Raw genomic sequence first — 17,544 nt, 5'->3', positions numbered from 1 at the left:
ATATAGGGAGACAAAGAGTCCTCCAAAGGCAGAAGGGGGGGCATATAACAGCAAAACAACACCAGAGGGGGGAAAATGAGAGAAAGAAAAAAAAAGACTAAAAAACGGCAACAACAAAAACAAGACTGATACTGCAGTCTCTCATCACAGAAAAGAGAGAGGAGGAAGAGAAGAAAAAGAAGGAAAAAAAAATCTGTAGCCTAATATGAGTATGACTTTAATGGCCTCTCTTCAGCTTCCTGTCTTTAAAGCTGCCCGAGAGATTCCAAGATGCCAGTGTTTGTTGTTATGCTACACCTCAGGCTCCAATCCAACCTTCAGCCTGTTTTGCTTTTACACTCTCTTTCTCTCCCTACAGCTCTCTCATTCTCTTTCCCGTGTTAAAAAACAGAATAAAAAACAATCAAACAAGAAAAGTGCAGGGTTTGCTCTTGGGCTGAGTATCTGTGGGCCATTTGGTTTTAAGTGAAAACTGTCTCTTTAAATTTTGAAGAGATCTGTGCACATGCGTGGCAGAACCCTCCAAGGGTGGGGCTGGGGTGCCCACTAGCTCAGGTACCCCTATAGTCACCAGAATGGAGGTACGCAGACAGCAAGGGAGCAACAAACAGATACCAAAAAAGAGAATGTCCACACCTCTATCTCCGCGGCTCTGTCAGGCGTCTGTGGCCGCTCCGATCCTTCCCACGCTTGACCCCACACAAGATGGTGGCTCCTGGAGTCCTGAACCAAAAAGCAATAGATTTCTTGCTTCTGCCACAAACTCCCCCAGCTGTAAGTCTTCCAACCTTCTAAATATTCCTTTATATCTGGTTCAGAGTTCTGGGACCATCCCCTGAGCCTGCTTGGTCCTGTATTCTGTGTTGTTGCTGGCGAAGTTCCTCACTACACTTCCACCTGATCCGCCATCTTGTTTGTTTCCTCACAATTGTTATGTTTGAGCCCATTGCTGCTGCTGCTGTGTCAACCCATGTGGTTGTGGGGGTCTTCCTCTTTTTTGCTGGCCCTGTACTTTACCAAGCACGATGTCCTTCTCCAGGGACTGGTCCCTCCTGATAGCATGTGGGATATCATGAATAATGACAGCAGTCAGCATTTTCTGAACCCCTGCTCTCTGCCATGCAGCCTGCTGTGTCTCATTGAACTGTTACTCCAACCTTTGAGGTGCTGTTATGATCCCAGGTCTACAGATGAACAAAATGAAACCTAGAGGGTAGCTTACCCAAAGTCATACAATTAGTAAGTGGCAGAGCCAGCATTAGAACTCAGATCTACCTGCCTAAAATCCTTCTTGAAAAAAGAATGTTCAAAAGGGTTTGGGATAGCGGTGGTAGGATGAGGGTGATAGTCATTCTTGTTGTTGTTAGTGAGTGCCATTGAGTCGAGTCGGTTCTAATCCTTAGCGACCCTGCATAGGATTTCCAAGGAGCGACTAGTGAGCTTGAACCATCGGCCTTGCGGTTCAAGCCAACTTTGCAGTCCAGTGCGTTAATCCACAGCATCACATTCATTCTAATATTTAACAAATATGTATGGAGGCCCTACTATACATTCTTGTAGAACAGGGGTGGGGAATACCCAGCCCTTGGGCAGTGTAAGGCCCTTGAAGTCATTTGGTCTGACCCTTCCAAGGCATCCACAGTTCCAGGCATCACATTGTTGTTAAGTGCTGTGGAGTCAGTTCTGACGCGTAGGGATGAGTTAATTCAATGGTTTACCACATATGGCATTCTGATTTTTAAGTTGGTAATTGTGTATGGCCAACAAATGATGTTATAAATTTTAGCAGAAAAATAGGTCCCCCACCCCTGCTCTAAGGAAGACCATAGAAGAATGGATGCTTTTGAGTTATGGTGTTGGAGGAGAATATTGAAAGTACCATGGACTGCTAAAAGAACAAACAGATCTGTGTTGGAAGAAGTGCAGCCAGAGTGCTTCTTGGAGGCCAGGATGGTCAAACTTCATCTCTCATACTTCGGACATATTGTCAGGAGGGACCAGTTGCTGGAGAAGGATATTGTATTTGGTAGGGTGGAGGGTCAGAGAAAAAGTGGAAGACCCCCAGTGAGATGGATTGGCAAAGTGGCAGCATCAATGGGCTCAAGCGTGGCAACGATAGTAAGATTGGCCCAGGATCTGGCAGTGTTTCGTTCTGCTGTGCATAAGGTCACTATGAGTCAGTACCGATTCGATGACACCTAACAACAACAACAACAACAACAACCCCTGCTCTAGAAGTTAAACAAAGCTAAGCAAGGAAAATTCCTGCTCTGGTGAGGTTCTTCAGTATCTTCGTCTGTAAAAGGATCGCAGTGCATACATCTGCTTCACAGCTTTATTGAGAGGATTAACTGAGCAAATTCACTTACATTGCTTACACTGGGCCAGCACCGACCCTGTCACGGAGAGGTCATGGTGCTTGATTGTTATGGTCATGCATCTTAGGACTAAGATGTCAGTCAAATCTCAGCTTCACTACTTACTAGCTGTGTGACATTGAGCAAGTTTCTTTACCTCTCTGTGGCATAGTTTCCCCATATGTATAAATATCCAAGATCGAGATGAAGGTTCAGTATGCTAATATACAGGAATTTCTTCCAGTGTTTGGCACATAATCCTCACTCAGTTTTAGCTGTGATGGTGGGGCTTGGATACTGTTGGCGTGCAGGCAACCAACACATAAATTTGCAAGGAAGCACAAGCTAATCTCAGATAGATGACAGTGTGGCCAATAGAAACCTTATTGGCCTTTCATCCGTGTGTCACTTACAGGCAGTTTGGATTAAAGAGCTAGATGTCACAGCAGGAAGAGCTGTCTTATTCCCAGAGGAAAGTGACTACCTGCAGAAAGAAGATGCACAAAGCTTAGAGAGTGGGGGACAGTGGCCCGAGGAAAGCAAGGGCGACAGAGAGTGCTGCACAACCCTACAATATTTTCCCCGGGAAAGTCCCAGGGATTTTCTGAGAAGCCTTAATCGTCTGTTCTCTGCTCTGGAAGCTGGAGCTCCTTGCTCTTTGTGGGCCGTGTTCCCTCTGGCCTCAGTCTGTCTCCGCCAGGGACTAATCATATTTGAAAGTAGTTTTTATCTGTGATCATTCATCCGGATATGAGGAGCTTACGCGTCTAAGCTGCTATTTCCATCAAATCCAAGCACATGGCCCTGTTAATACACACAGGCCTCGAATTGGCTGAGAGAATGATCTCCACCCCTATCCAACCAGGGGGATTTTAGAGAATCAGAGGTGACCAGCTTGGGGATGAGGAAGGTGAGGCAGACGATGCTGGCCTGGAGGCCAGAGCAAAGCAAATACAAGATAACTAATAACAGGAACCCCAGCCAGGCTCATAAATCAGTAGGTGGACTTGTCCTAAAGGCCTAGCTTCTCCCACTTTAATAAGATGGTGTCTATGAAGATTACATATTAGCTTAAAGAATAATATTTCATTTTCACCAGCTCTTTCTAATCTGTGGGAGAGGATGTAAATTTAATGTTCACACATATTTCAGGTTAATTCTCTCTTAAATTGAGGTGAACTTAAAATGGGATTTCTCTACTCTTTATAAGGGGATGGGATTCCAACATGTGGGCAGGAAGCCAGCTGAGGGGGCAGGACAAGGACAAAAAGGATGGAGTCCCAGCCTACACCAAAGACAAAACCATTTAATTGACCTTGTGTCTCCTGCTGATGTTTTAGTATTTTCAAAACCAGCTTTATCGAGATACAATTCACTTAGTATGCAATCTACCAATGATTTCTAATATAATCTCAGAGTTCTGCAACTATTACCACTATCAATTTTAGAATGTTTTCATCACCCTCAAGGGAACTCCTGTACTATTAGAAATACTCCATTTCTCCCCAATCACCCAAACCCTAGGCAACCACTAATCTATTGCTTCTATAGATTTGCCTCTTCTGGACATTTCATATTAATGGAACGATACAATATGTGATCTTTTGTGTTTGGTGTCTTCACTGAGCATAATATTTTCAAGGTTCATAATGTTGTAAAATGAACTAGTACTTCATTCAATTTTATGTCCAAATGATGTTCCATTGTACAGATATTCTGTATTTTATCCATTTCACTCTCATTTGGTGAATTTTTGAGTTGTTTTCACCTTTGTGTATTATAAAACATGCTGTTACAAGCATCCTTGTACACATTTTTGTGTTGGGTCATATGGTAACTCTGTGAAGACCATGAAGAACTCCTGAACTGTTTTCCAAGATTAAGAATGCCACACTATTTTAAATCCCTACCAGCAGTGCAGGGTGCATCCAACTTCTCAACATCCTTGCCAACATGTGTTGTTTTTGTCTTTTTCATTATAGCCAATGGACAGAAAACCACAAGGTCAGCAGTTCCAATCCATCAGCTGCTTCTCAGAAATCCATGAATTAGAACCGATTGAATGCTATTTCACAACAGCAACAGGTAGGTGGGAAGTAATATCTGGTGGTTTTGACTTGCATTTCTCTAATGATGACTAATGTTGACTACTTTTTTTTTTTAATGTGTTTATTGCCCTTTATATATCCTCTTTGGAGAAATGTCTTTTCAGTTACTTTACCCCATTTGAAAATATTGCTTGCTTGTCCTTTTTGCTTTTGTTTTGAATGCAAGTCCTTTGTCAGTGCCGTAGTTATCTAAGATGTATAACAGAAATAGCACAATAGGTTTGCTTTACAAAAGAAATATATTCTATTAGCATTTAGGAGACTGGAAGTTAAATTCAGGGCACCAGCTCCACAGGAGAGCATCTCACTTGGTGGACTCTCTAGGGAGGTGTTTGTCCTCTTTCAACATCTGTGGTCTCAGCACGCCTTGGAGATCTCATGTATCTCGGCAGCAATCTTCTCCTGAGTCTAGGAGGTTCTCAGCACAGGGACCCTGGGCGCATTGAACGGGCACCACCCCAGCTCTTCTTTCTTTCTTTTTCTTTTTAGTATTCCAAACTGTATTTTTTGAAAAAGTAATAATGTTAGGTTTGACATGTCAAAGTCTTACATCAGGAACAATCTTATTAACCTTTATTCAAGGTATTTGTACTACTTATATTTTTCAGTTGGTAATAAGAAATGTATTATGTTAAATATTTGATTTTTCTTCTTCTTATTATTTTAAAATGTTTTATTGTTAATTATGTGATAGTTTACATGGGAGAACATTAGTTTTACATTCATCCTATCGTATATCGTTTCATTGCCATGATTACAATCCCCTCCATGCATCATCAACCAACCAAAGGGTATACTCAGCAAGCCTGCCCTCCTGCCCCCTTGTCAGCACACAGCCCCTCTCCCTTTCTGGGTCTAAAGTCCCCAGCTGCTCCATCTCTCCACGTCATCATCTCTGCCTCCATCTCAGGCATCACTGCTTCTCTGGGTAGGGTCCTGCTCTCCGCTCTTCTCCCTTGATGGTCCTAGGGATCTCCACTCCTAGACTGAAAAGTTAATCACTCCCAACTCTTCTTTCTTGATAGTAATGAGGCACCTCTCCCTGCACTCACTGCTCTCTCCTTGTATCTCTTGCAAGATGAAAGGTGATGTAGGCCACACTCCAGGGAAAACCCCTTACATCAGATCAGAGCTGTGATGTGAGGGTGTTGCATCTCACCCTGCCGACTGATTGGCTGATTGCATTGTGGCGGAGGTGAGTGCCTCATTTTATAACTGCTGAATTATATCATTACTTAACTGCCAAAGTGAGAAGCAATGCCCAATCAAGTTGACACATATTTTAGGGAGGGACGGGACACGGGACACAGTTCAACCCATGACATGTTTTTCATATGTTTTCTTCAATTTTATGAGTTGTCTTTTTGCTTTCTTGATGGTATCATTTACACATATAAAAATTTAAATTTTAATGAAGTACATTTTTTTCACTAGTTGCTATGCTTTTGGTGGTGTATCTAGCAAGTCTTAGTCTAGATCAAGGTCAAGATAATTTACTCCTCCATTTTTTTTAAAGAGGTTTACAGTTTAGCTCATTTAAGTCTGTGATCCTTTTTGAGTGAATTTTCATATATGGTGTGAGGTAGGGGTACAATTGTATCATTTTGTATTCGGAGATGCTAGTGTTGCAGCACCACTTGTTGAGAGTGATATTTCTGTCTTGTGTTATAATCTCAGTTAATGGTAACTCCATTCATTGAATTCAGGCTAAAATAATTCTTGACTCATTTATTTCCCACTTCATGTCTACTCTGTCAGCAAATCTTGTCAAGTCTCCCTTTGAAATCGATGAAAAATGTGAGCAGTCCTTACCCCTTGGTTCAAGTGACCATCAGTTCTTGCCTGGATTACTGCAGTGACCACTCAACTGGGTCATTCTACAGTCCTCTCCACACAGCAGTTAGAGACAGCAGCTTACAACATTCAATCAATTATTTCAATACATACTCGAGACCCTCCATGACTTCTCTTCTCTCTCAGAGCAAATCCAGAGTTCTAGACATAGAGAGCCTATGGGGTCTGCCCTCGGCCTCCCCCTCCACAGTTTCCTCTCTGGTCTCATCTCATAATCCACCTCCCTCACACCGTTTCAGTCACACTCATCTTCTCCTTGCTGTTCCTCAAACACGTCAAGCACACTCTTACCTCAGGGCCTTTGCACTTGCTGTTTCCTCTGTCTCGGAAACTCACATTGAAAAGATTATAATCAAAAAGCAAATTACAAAATATAAGAACTAAATATTGATAACTGAAATAAAAACGGTTTAAACCAAGTTATAACTTAAATTTATTTTTTGAAATTTTAAATAAGTCTAATAATTATGTTTTTGTTTTATTTGAGTCCTGGTATGATGTTGTAGGATAAGCACTGGATTGTTAATTGCAAGTTTGGTGGTTAAAACCCACCTCAGAAACCCTATACAGGGTCCCTATGAGATGAAACTGACTTGATGGTGCTAACAGTAACAACAGATGTAAATATGTACAAAATTGAGAGTGGTGTCTCTGTGAGTCAAAATCAGCTGGCCGGCAGCGGGTTATGGATTGTTTAAGACCACAACCTTTCTATCAGTCACAATGTTCCACTGTTCCAAAATCCACTGCCATTGAGTCAATTCTGACTCTCAGTGACCCTAGCTAGGGGTTTCTGAGACTGTAACTGTTTATGGCAGGAGACAGCCTCATCTTTCTCCTGAAGAACAACAGCTGGTGGGTTTGAACTGCTGGTCTTGAGGTTAGCAGCCCACCCAACGCCTAACCCATAATGCCACCAGAACCACAAATTAAAACATGATGAGAAGCAAGAATCAGGCAGTCTGCACTCCTGAGGAACTGTACTACTCCATGCAAGGATTGACTACATTCTTACTGTTTGAGAGGAAGAATTTGACAAGTTAGTCTTTCCTCTTTGCTAAGCCTGTGAACTCTGATGATCCCCACATTGTGGAGCAGTGCCCATCTCTCCATTGGGCAGTGGTACCACACACAAAGTTGCCTTTTGTTTTGATGACATGGGTCAAGGTATGGGGGATGTGTTCTTCTGTGGCCTGAATGGTGTCTCACAAGAATGGGTGTTTAGTGCAATGTGTTATGTCGTAACAGTGCTAGACCACAATCCCAAGAGATACAGGGGCCCCTGTGGCCCAGATGCAGTGGATAAAGAACTTGAGGACTTGAACTTTTGGACAGCATCTTGGAATGCTTAGGTTTTCTTCTTTTGATGCCCTTGGAAACTTCCGTTGTTTCTTTTCTGGACAATGTTCTCTTGTGTCTAATTTGTCAATAAATCTAAGATCTGGACCCTATGGTTTAGCAGTGGTAGGCTTTTCTGTTTCATTGAAGGATGTAAATGTATTCTCAATGGAGGCACTTTTCATCTGTGGACAAGAAACAGATCACATATGATGGTTTTGACATATTTTTATCCACACTTAAAGAACTTGGCAAATGCTGTGGTGTTTGGATTACAAAAAAAGCCAACAACGAACCACCCAACCTCACTTGATCAATTTTATTTGGGCTATTAGCAGAGAATATTTTGCACTAGAGACTTCTTATATCAAATAATAACTGAACGTTAAGCAAACAGATCATCAATTATTAAAATGTTGTTGCTATTAATGTAATTCTTTACGTTTCAGTGGCACCAGCTTTTGGAACGGGATGTTAAGTTAGTTAAAAACATCTGATGTGCAAAATAGAAATATAGTCATGTTCCCTTTGCTAAACATTTTAGAGGATTTATCTTTACATTTTCCACTTAGGCATGAATGATGTGATTAGGAGAGAAAGATATAAAATTCCAGGCTGATGTAGAAATTAGCACTTTCAAAGAAGTACAGCCAGAATGCTCCTTACAAGCCAGGATGGCCAGACTTTGTCTCTCCTACTTTGGACATGTTATCAGGAGGGTCCAGTCCCTAGAGAAGGACATCATGCTTGGTAAAGTGGAGGGACAGTGACAAAGAGGAAGACCCAGTGACAGCAGCAAAGGACTCACCCTAGCAACAGTTGTGAGGATGCTGCAGGACCTGGCAGTGGTTTGTTCTGCTTTGCAGAGGGTTGCTATGAGTCGGAACCGACTTGACAGCAAATAGCAATGTAGAAGTGGATGCTCAAGATGCTAGCTGCACCAGGCCTAGAACTCTTACAAAAGCAAGATTGACCTTTATTACAGGAACTGGACTCTGGAGTCTTTTCTTTATTGGCCAAATTTGGGTCACCATTTCTTTTCAGCACATTTTATTTTACTTTAAAAAAATGTGGACGATACATTTGCATAGGCCAAAAACTAAAATAAAAATTTAAAAGGAAATTCTTTCTCTCTCTTAGTTGTCTAGAGCTGCTGTAACAGAAATGCCACAAATGAGTGGCTTCAAGGAACAGAACTGTATTTTCTCAAAGTTTTAGGATACTGTAGTTGTTGGAAGGGTTCCAACCCAGCAACTCATGGTGCTATAGGACAATGCACTGGACCACAAGGTCAGTTTGGATCACGAGGTCAGCAGTTCAAAACACCAGCTGCTCCTCATAAACTGCATTTTGTTGGTAAGCGCCATCAAGTTGGTTCCGACTCACAGTGACGCTACATAGGGTTTCTGAGGAGCGGCTGGTGGGTTTGAACTGATGACCTTGCGGTTCACACTGACCTTTTAGTCCGGTGCATTATCCTACAGTGCCACACCAGGACTCTTTAGAAACCCTATACTGGGTTTCTATGAGTCAGAAACCCACTCAAAAGCACTTTACAACAACGGCATTCCCACGAGGAGGGGTTTAGGATTTGCAGTACATATATTTTTTTTTTTCAGGGGGGGGGATGTAATTTAATTCATAACACCATCTGTCTCTGCCAACACCACCTCCACCCACCAGTACCACAGCCATTAATTTTATGTGTCCCTCCGAGTGTTTTTATATGTTAGCAGGAATAAATTTAAACTCTTGTTTATTTCACAAAGTTCTGCACTTTGGACTTCTGTTTTTTTGTTTGCTAATTTCCCCTGGAGACAGAGAACTTCCTCATTCTTTATTTTCTCCACCATTGTATTATTTGGTGTGGCGCTGTAGGGTAAGCACTGGACTGCTAACCACAAGGTTGGCATTTCAAACCCACCAGCTACTTCTTGGACATCTTATATAGGGTTGCTATAGTGGTTACAAGTCAGGCTGCTAACCACAAGGCCAGCAGTTCAAAACTACCAGCTGTTCTATGGGAGAACGATGAGGCTTTCTGCTCCCATAAAGATTTACAGCTTCAGAAACCCTATACAGGGTCACTATGAGTCGGAACCGACTCCACAGCACCCCGCTACCACCACCATTTAAGATAAAATTTTGGAGTTCTGGTGTGACACTGTGGGTTAATGTGCTGGACTGCAAAGTTGGTTTGAATGGCAAGGATGGCAGTTCAAATTCACCAACTGCTCTTTAGAAACCCAATACCCAGTCACTATGGGTTGGAACCAACTTGACAACTCTTAAAGAACAATAACAACACTGAGTCAGAACTGACTGGATGGTATTTAACAACAACGTCATACTTCACTTGGAGTCCTGGTGTGACACTGAAGTATAGACACTGGACTGTTAACTGTAAGGTTGGCGGTTCAAATCCACCAGCCACTCCTTGGAAACTATATAGGGTAGCTATGAGTCGGAACTGACTCAATGGCATTTAATGATAACATCATGCTTTATTTAGGGAGCACAGTGGCTCTATAGGATACACACGGTACCGTGAACCACAAAGGTCAATAGTTCAAGCCCACCAACTGCTCCATGGGAAAAAGCTGAGGCTTTCTTCTCCTGCCAAGATTTATAGCCTTTCTATAGATGAGCGGTGTGAGTCCCTGGAAGGTGCAAATAGTTGAGTGCTTGACTGAAAGCTTGGTGTTGGTGGTTCGAATCCACTCAGAGGCATCTCGGAATAAAGGCCTTTTAAATAAATGTATAAGCACTGGACTGCAAACTACAAGGTCGATGGTTCAAGCCTGCCAACCACCCTGCGGGAGAAAGGTGAGATCTTATGCATTTATGAAGAATTAAAGTCTTGGAAAGATTTAAAACCTGTACAGGGTTACTATGAGTTGGAAGTAACTCAATGGCACTTAACAACAAGAGCCTTTGGAAACCCTATGGAGCTGTTCTACACACATGGGCTGGACTTAAGTTGGAATGGACTCAATGGCAACTGGTTATCGATGGACACTGGGCTGTTTTCAACTGTTAGGCCAAACACACTGCAAAGACTAACCTTGTGCATGCATAGTTTTACATACATTTAGGATACATTTGTAGATGTGGAATTTCCAGGTCCAAGTGTGCATGCACTTGTAAGTCTGATAGATGTTGCCAAATTGTCCTTGCTCGTGGTGACACCCATTTGTGCCCCCAATCAGTGATGTATGAGAATCCTGCTTCCTCATGGCTGATTCATGAGTTTGGAAAAACTGCTCAAGTGGAGACTGAAGAACAGTTTCCGCATTCCTCCTTGGTTCCTTCTTTCATGTCTTGCCTCTCGGTAGCTGAAGGATTGTAAGCAACATATGGAAACACTGTGGACCTTCATTTCTTCATCTGTAAAGTGGTCCTGTAAGAGTATCAACAGTTTATGGTAGTGCAGAGAGTCCCAGAAATGCACAGAAAACACTAAACTCATTTCAGCATATGTGGTTAGGTGCCATTGAACAGGTTCTGACTCCACAAACAACAAAAGGAAACACTACCCAGTCACGATTGTTACCCAGTCACGACTGTTACCCAAGCACAACTGTTACCCTGTCATGATTGTTACTATGTTTGAGAACATTGTTGCGACTACTGTGTCTTCCTCTTTTTTCCATGGATCCTCTGTTTTACCAAGTTTGATGTCCTTCTTCAGGAACTGGTCACTCCTGATAACATGCCCAAAGTACATGAGATGAAGTCTTACCATCCTCCCTTCTAAAGAGCACCGTGGCTGTACTTTGAACACAGATTTATTCGTTCTTCTGGCAGTCCGTGGTGTATTTAATATTCTTTACCAACACTGTAATTCAAAGCATCAGTTCTTGTCTGGTCTTCCTTATTCATTGTCCAGCTTTTGTATACATATGGTGATGGTGGTGGTGTGTCGTGGAGTCGATTTCGACTCATAGCAACCATGCATAGTGTTTCTGAGGCTGTAAATCTTTACAGGAGCAGAAAACACCTTTCTCCCACGGAACGGCTGGTAGTTTTGAACTGCTAATCTTGAGGTTAGTAGCCCAACTCTTAACCACCATGCTACCGGAGCTCCTTGTAGACATATGATTGAAAATGCCATGGCTTGAGTCTGACACACCATCGTTTTCAAAGTGACATATTTGCATTTTATCACTTTAAAGAGGCCTTTAGTGGCAGATGTACCCATTGCAACACATTGTTTGATTTCCTGACTTGCTTTCATGAGTGTTGATTGTGGATTTAAGTAAAATGAAATCTTTGACAACTTCAGTTTTTTCTCTGAGTATCCCAGTGTTGATTATTATGATACACAGGTGTAAGGAATTTTGTTTTCTTTGTTACAAAATGTAATCCACATTGAAGGTTGTAATCTTTGATCTTCATCGGTAAGCTTCAAGGCCTCTTCACCTTCAGCTAGCAAGGTTATGTCAGCTGCATATCTCAGCTCATTAATGGATCTTTCTCCCGTTCTAATTCTGTGTTCTTCTTCATAGATTCCAACATCTCAGATTGTTTGCTTAGCATACAGACTGAATATGTAGTAAGCATATCCCCCCCCCCCCCACTGCCATCGAGTCAATTCCAACTTATAGCAGCAAGTACAGGACAACTCAGAACTGCTCCTGAGGGCTTCTGAAGCTGTAAATCATTGTGGGAGCAGACAGCCATCTATCTCCTACGGATTCAAATTGCTGACTTTGCAGTTAGCAGCCCAACTTGTAACCTACTGCGCTACTAAGAAGCAAACACATTGTAAGTGCTTAAAAATGTTATGTGTCATTAAGTACATCCAGTGAATAAGAATCAATACATTTGAATGATGGTGTTGAAAAAGAATATTAAAATTATCATGGACTGCCAGAAGAACAAACAGATCTGTCTTGGAAGAAATACAGCCAGAGTGGTCCTTGGAAGCCAGGATAGTGAGAATTAGTCTCTCATACTTTGGACGTGTTATCAGGAGAGACTAGTCCTGGAGAGGAACATCATGGTTGGTAAATTGGTGGTGGTGGTGTGCCGTGGAGTTGGTTCCAACTCATAGCAACCCTGCATAGGATTTTCAAGGCTGTAAATCTTTATGGGAGCAGAAAGCCTCATCTTTCTCCCATGGAACGGCTGGTAGTTTTGAACTGCTGATCTCAAGGTTAGCAGCCCAATTCATAAGCACTACACTACCAGACTTCCTTTAGTAAAGTAGAGAGCTGGTAAAAAAGAGGAAGACCCCCAATGAGATGGACTGACACAGTAGCAGCTGCAGTGGACTCAATTGTAACAGTTGTGAGGATGATGCAGAACTGGATGGTGTTTAGTTCTGTTGTGCACAAGGCTGCTGTGAGTTGGAACCGATTTGATGACACCTGGTCGCTATGAGTCTGTACCGACTCAATGGCACCTAACAACAGCAACAAACAACAATAAATCCAGAGATGGCCTCCTTCCGCCTCTCTTGGAAAAATGTGAGTTAATGTCCTTGTCATAACATTGCAAAGACATGGAACATTTTCTTGGATGGGGAAGAATCTTGGTTCTAGGTAAATGGATGTGAGCCCTCTCTGTTGCGTGTAATTGAAGAAGGGGAAACTGGAGGCTGCAAGGGAGATGATGAAGGTGATGGAGCAAAAGTAGAAAGTCTGCATAAACCTTGGAGAGGGAAAACATATCTATGCCCATGAGGGTGTGCTATTGAACCTGGTCTGTTCCAGGAGGTCCCAGAGCTGTGTGTAACAGGTACTGACCACCTTGGGTACTGTCTGGCTTCAGTTTCCACCAGCTCAGCCAAAGCTCTAGAATCCTGAGCTGGAGAATAAACTACTTGCCTGGAAGTGTAACACAGATTCGTGGTTGAAGGCTCTTTCTCTCTCAGACAGTTCGAATGCTGGCTTTACCCTTTCTGGAAGGATGACCTAGGACACGTTTATATTTATGTCCCTGTGCTGTTGTCTGCCATGTGAGGATAAATGCCACATAAGGGCTTCTCCCGGGCTAAGCCTACAAGCTAAGCTCACGGGGAGGGGATGCTGTGAGAATTACAGGATGTACAAGCCATAAGCACATGACACCGTGTCCAGCACATGTTAAGCCTTAATAAGTGGCTGTTGCTGTTAATGACATCGAATGAATAGGACTTGATGAGCTCTGTGTCTCTGTGCCACAAGAAGGACCCTGAGGGGGCTGGATGTTAAGAAATTCAAGTAATAAAATCAGAAAAGGCACCTTTGGGTGGATGTACAGTTATAGAGAGGCAGAAACACCTCTTAGCATGCGTGTTATCTGCAACAAAGCAAAACGAATTTGGAAGCTTCTTATTGCCGATGCAAGAGAGGGCGAGCTGACGTCTTGAGACAGTAAATGGAAAATGAACGGCATGGTACTGATTGCTGCTAATTTAAGACATATAAAGATCCCTGAAAATCTTTTGAGTGTTCTCTCCCATTTGCATTGCTTACAAAAGGGAAAATGTGCTTTTACATATATCAGTCCCCTTGATCACATTTTCATGTTCAGGATGGAGAGTCCTTAAACATTTCTACCTCTTTTACTAATTGTTTTCAACCCAACAATTCATTCTAAGAACCTGGGAATCATCCATGGTGCTATAATCCTGACTGCTGAAGTCCTAGGTGTGCATAGACCACTGTCCCAGCTTGGAAGGAGACCACTGTTTCCATTCAACCCTCAGAAATGCAGGTCAGGGGCTTCTTTCCTACCCCAACCATCTAGGTGTCCAAGGAGTATGTCCACGTTTGGGTGAATTAGATAGTGTCAGAGCAAAGTTTGACACAAATAGGAAGTTGCCAGGTAGGGTCCTGGTACCCACAGATGAGGGCTGGGAATGTCCCTCAACAGAGGCTATCCATGGACTACAGAGCTCTGGGGCACTCAAAACTGCTCCTTACAGATGAGAGCATGGACTTCAGGGAGAATGTGTGTGGTCCAGACAGACCTCTTAGGTTTTCCATCTTTTACTTATGTTCTCCCTCTCCATGGTTACTGTTGTTGTTACATGTTAGTTGGTTCTGACTCATAGTGACCCTCTGAAGTGCAGCCTGCTTCTGTGCCGTCCTCACGATCAATGCTGTGCTTGAGCCCATTGTTCAGCCATGATGTCAGTCTCTCCCATGTCTGCTTTACCAAGCATGATGTTCTCCTCCAGGAGCTGGTTCCTCCCAATAACATGTCCAAATGCGAAAGACAAAGTCTCACCATCCTCACATCTAAGGAGTGTTCAGTCTGTGCTTCCTCCACAACAGATTTGTTCATTCTTTCGGTGGCCTGTGGTGTATTCAATATCCTTTGCCAGTACTATAATTCAAATGCATCAGCTCTTTCTCAGCCATGGTTAGTTGTTAGAGTGACCCCATTACTTACCAGCTAGCTTTGTGACCTTGGGCAAGCTGCTTACATTCTCTGTGTTCTCAATTTTCCTTGTGTAAGATGGTGTCATTTCATAGTTTTTTTGTAAGAATTTAAATGATTAAAACATGCAAAGCACTTGAACAGTGCCTGGAAAATTGTACGTGTAATCTATGTGACATGACCATGTATGTAGCATGATATATGTGACATGATGACATATGCGACATGATGGTGCATGTGACTGTGATGTATGTGGCATGATATATATATGACATGATGATGTATGTGACATGATGTATAAGACACAATGATGTATGTGACATGGTGATGTATATGATAATGATGTATATGATGATGATGTCTCTGACATGATGATGTCTGTGACATGATGGTGTCTATGTTATGATAGTGTATATGACAGGGTAATGTATGTGATGATGATGATGTATGTGACATGGTGATGTCTATGACATGATGATGCTGTGCCAGGGTGATGTATGTGATAAAAATGATGTATGTGACATGATGTCTGTGACACAATGATGTATATGACATGATGATGTACATGACATATGTCTGTGACATGGTGATCTATGTGACATGGTAATGTATGTGATGTGTCTGTGACACGATGATGCATGTAACATGATGTATGCAACATGGTGATGTACACGACATGGTGATTGTGTGACATGACATACATGACATGATGTCTGTGTCATCAATGTATGTGACATGACGATGCTGTTGCTGATTATTACTCTACACAAACCCACTTCTTGATTCTGGTTCATTCGCACTAAATGCTAGTGGCCCTTTTAGTCCCAAAGTCCTAATCAGATGGCAGCGAGTTCTTCTTTTCCTGGAAGATAGGACAAGTTTAGACTTAAGTTTAGAACTTCAAGTTTTAGCTGTCTAGTGCAGGAAACAAAGGGAAGAAAACAAAATCATCACATTTCACATGAAAACGATTGGACTGTCATACTCAGAGTACTTTGTGTTGGTATCTGTTACTTCAAACTAGAAGAACCATAGTCTAACTCACCCACTGAAGTGATGATGGGTGAAATAAGGCTCTGAGAAAGGAACAGACAAATGGGAGATCACACACACACGCAGAACTGGAACTAGAACTTTTGAACTCTAGAACATCTGATCCCTGTTCAGGGCTCCTTTAATGAAGAATACTATCCATTCTCTGAATCTTCACTTTCCTTTTGACAGGGGTCAACAAGCATATATGTAAAGGGCCAGATAGGAAATCTTTTAGGCTTTGTGGATCACATGGCCTCGGTAGCAACTACTCAGCTGTATGGTGGTGTGAAAGCAGCCATAGACAATACACAAAAGAATGGATGTGGTTGTGTTTCAATAAAACTTTATTGAAACAATAAAAAAGATAGCAGACTAAATTTGGTCTCTGGGCTGTGCTTTGTCCGTCCTTGCTCTAGAACATCTCCAGCTAACTCAGTAGAGTGGCAGATGGGCTCAGGAACTCCATGACAATAAGCACTTCTCTATATAAAGCACGTTTGGCTCCCTGTGAAGAAATGGGCAGAGGAAAGGGCTGTGGGATGGGCAGTAATAAGGATGATTAGACAGACCTAGCTTTATATTTCCATTCCAGCTTCCTCTACTCCTCTAGACTTCTATTTTTTTAAAGAGGGAAATTGGAGATGGCAAAATTTCTAAATTAAGAAATGAGATTAAGAAAGAGAGTCAGTAAAATGGTGTTGGTTACCATGGCATCCCAGGTACAACTTGCCAGACAATCCAGATAAAAAGGCAAGCTTTTATCTGCCCATGTGACTGAATTAATTTTAACTATAGTTTGAGAATTGAGAATTATCCACTTAGTTCCCAGAGATTACTTTGTTTTATTTCAATATCCAAAAAAAAAAAAAAAGAAGAAGAAATAGAAAGAAGATAAAATGTGTTTAGAGACTACTCTTGCTCAGTTTGAGGAACTAAATCCACAGCTAATTAGGGTAAAACTTAGAGGCCTCAGCCAGGTCAGCAAAGTGAGGTTTAATGATTAGATATGTGTACATCTGGGGAAGAAAAATGCCACAAAGTCCTCACTCTGTGAGGTGCATCGCTACCTTCATATTTTGAAATGATTTGTAATGGGGAGTGTTATTAATTATCTATTGCTGCATAACAATTAGTCTCCAAATTTAGCAGTTTTAAACAGCATACATTTGTTGTTGTTGTGTTGTTAGGTGCCATCGAGTCGGTACTGACCCATAGCGACCTTATGCACAGCAGAACAAAGCACTGTCAGTTCCTGGGCCAACCTAACTATTGTTGCCACACTTGAGTCCATCGTTGCTGCCATTTGGCCAATCCATCTCATTGGGGGTCTTCCTCTTTTTCTCTGACCCTCCACCTTACCAAACATGATATCTTTCTCCAGCGACTGGTCCCTCCTGACAATATGTCCGAAGTATGAGAGACAAAGTTTGGCCATCTTGGCCTTTAAGGAGCACTCTGGCTGCACTTCTTCCAAAACAGAT

The sequence above is a fragment of the Chrysochloris asiatica genome, unplaced genomic scaffold (genome assembly GCF_000296735.1).
Source record: "Chrysochloris asiatica unplaced genomic scaffold, ChrAsi1.0 scaffold00178, whole genome shotgun sequence".
NCBI classification, from domain to species: Eukaryota; Metazoa; Chordata; class Mammalia; order Afrosoricida; family Chrysochloridae; genus Chrysochloris; species Chrysochloris asiatica.
Note: the sequence above shows the minus strand (reverse complement) of the source record.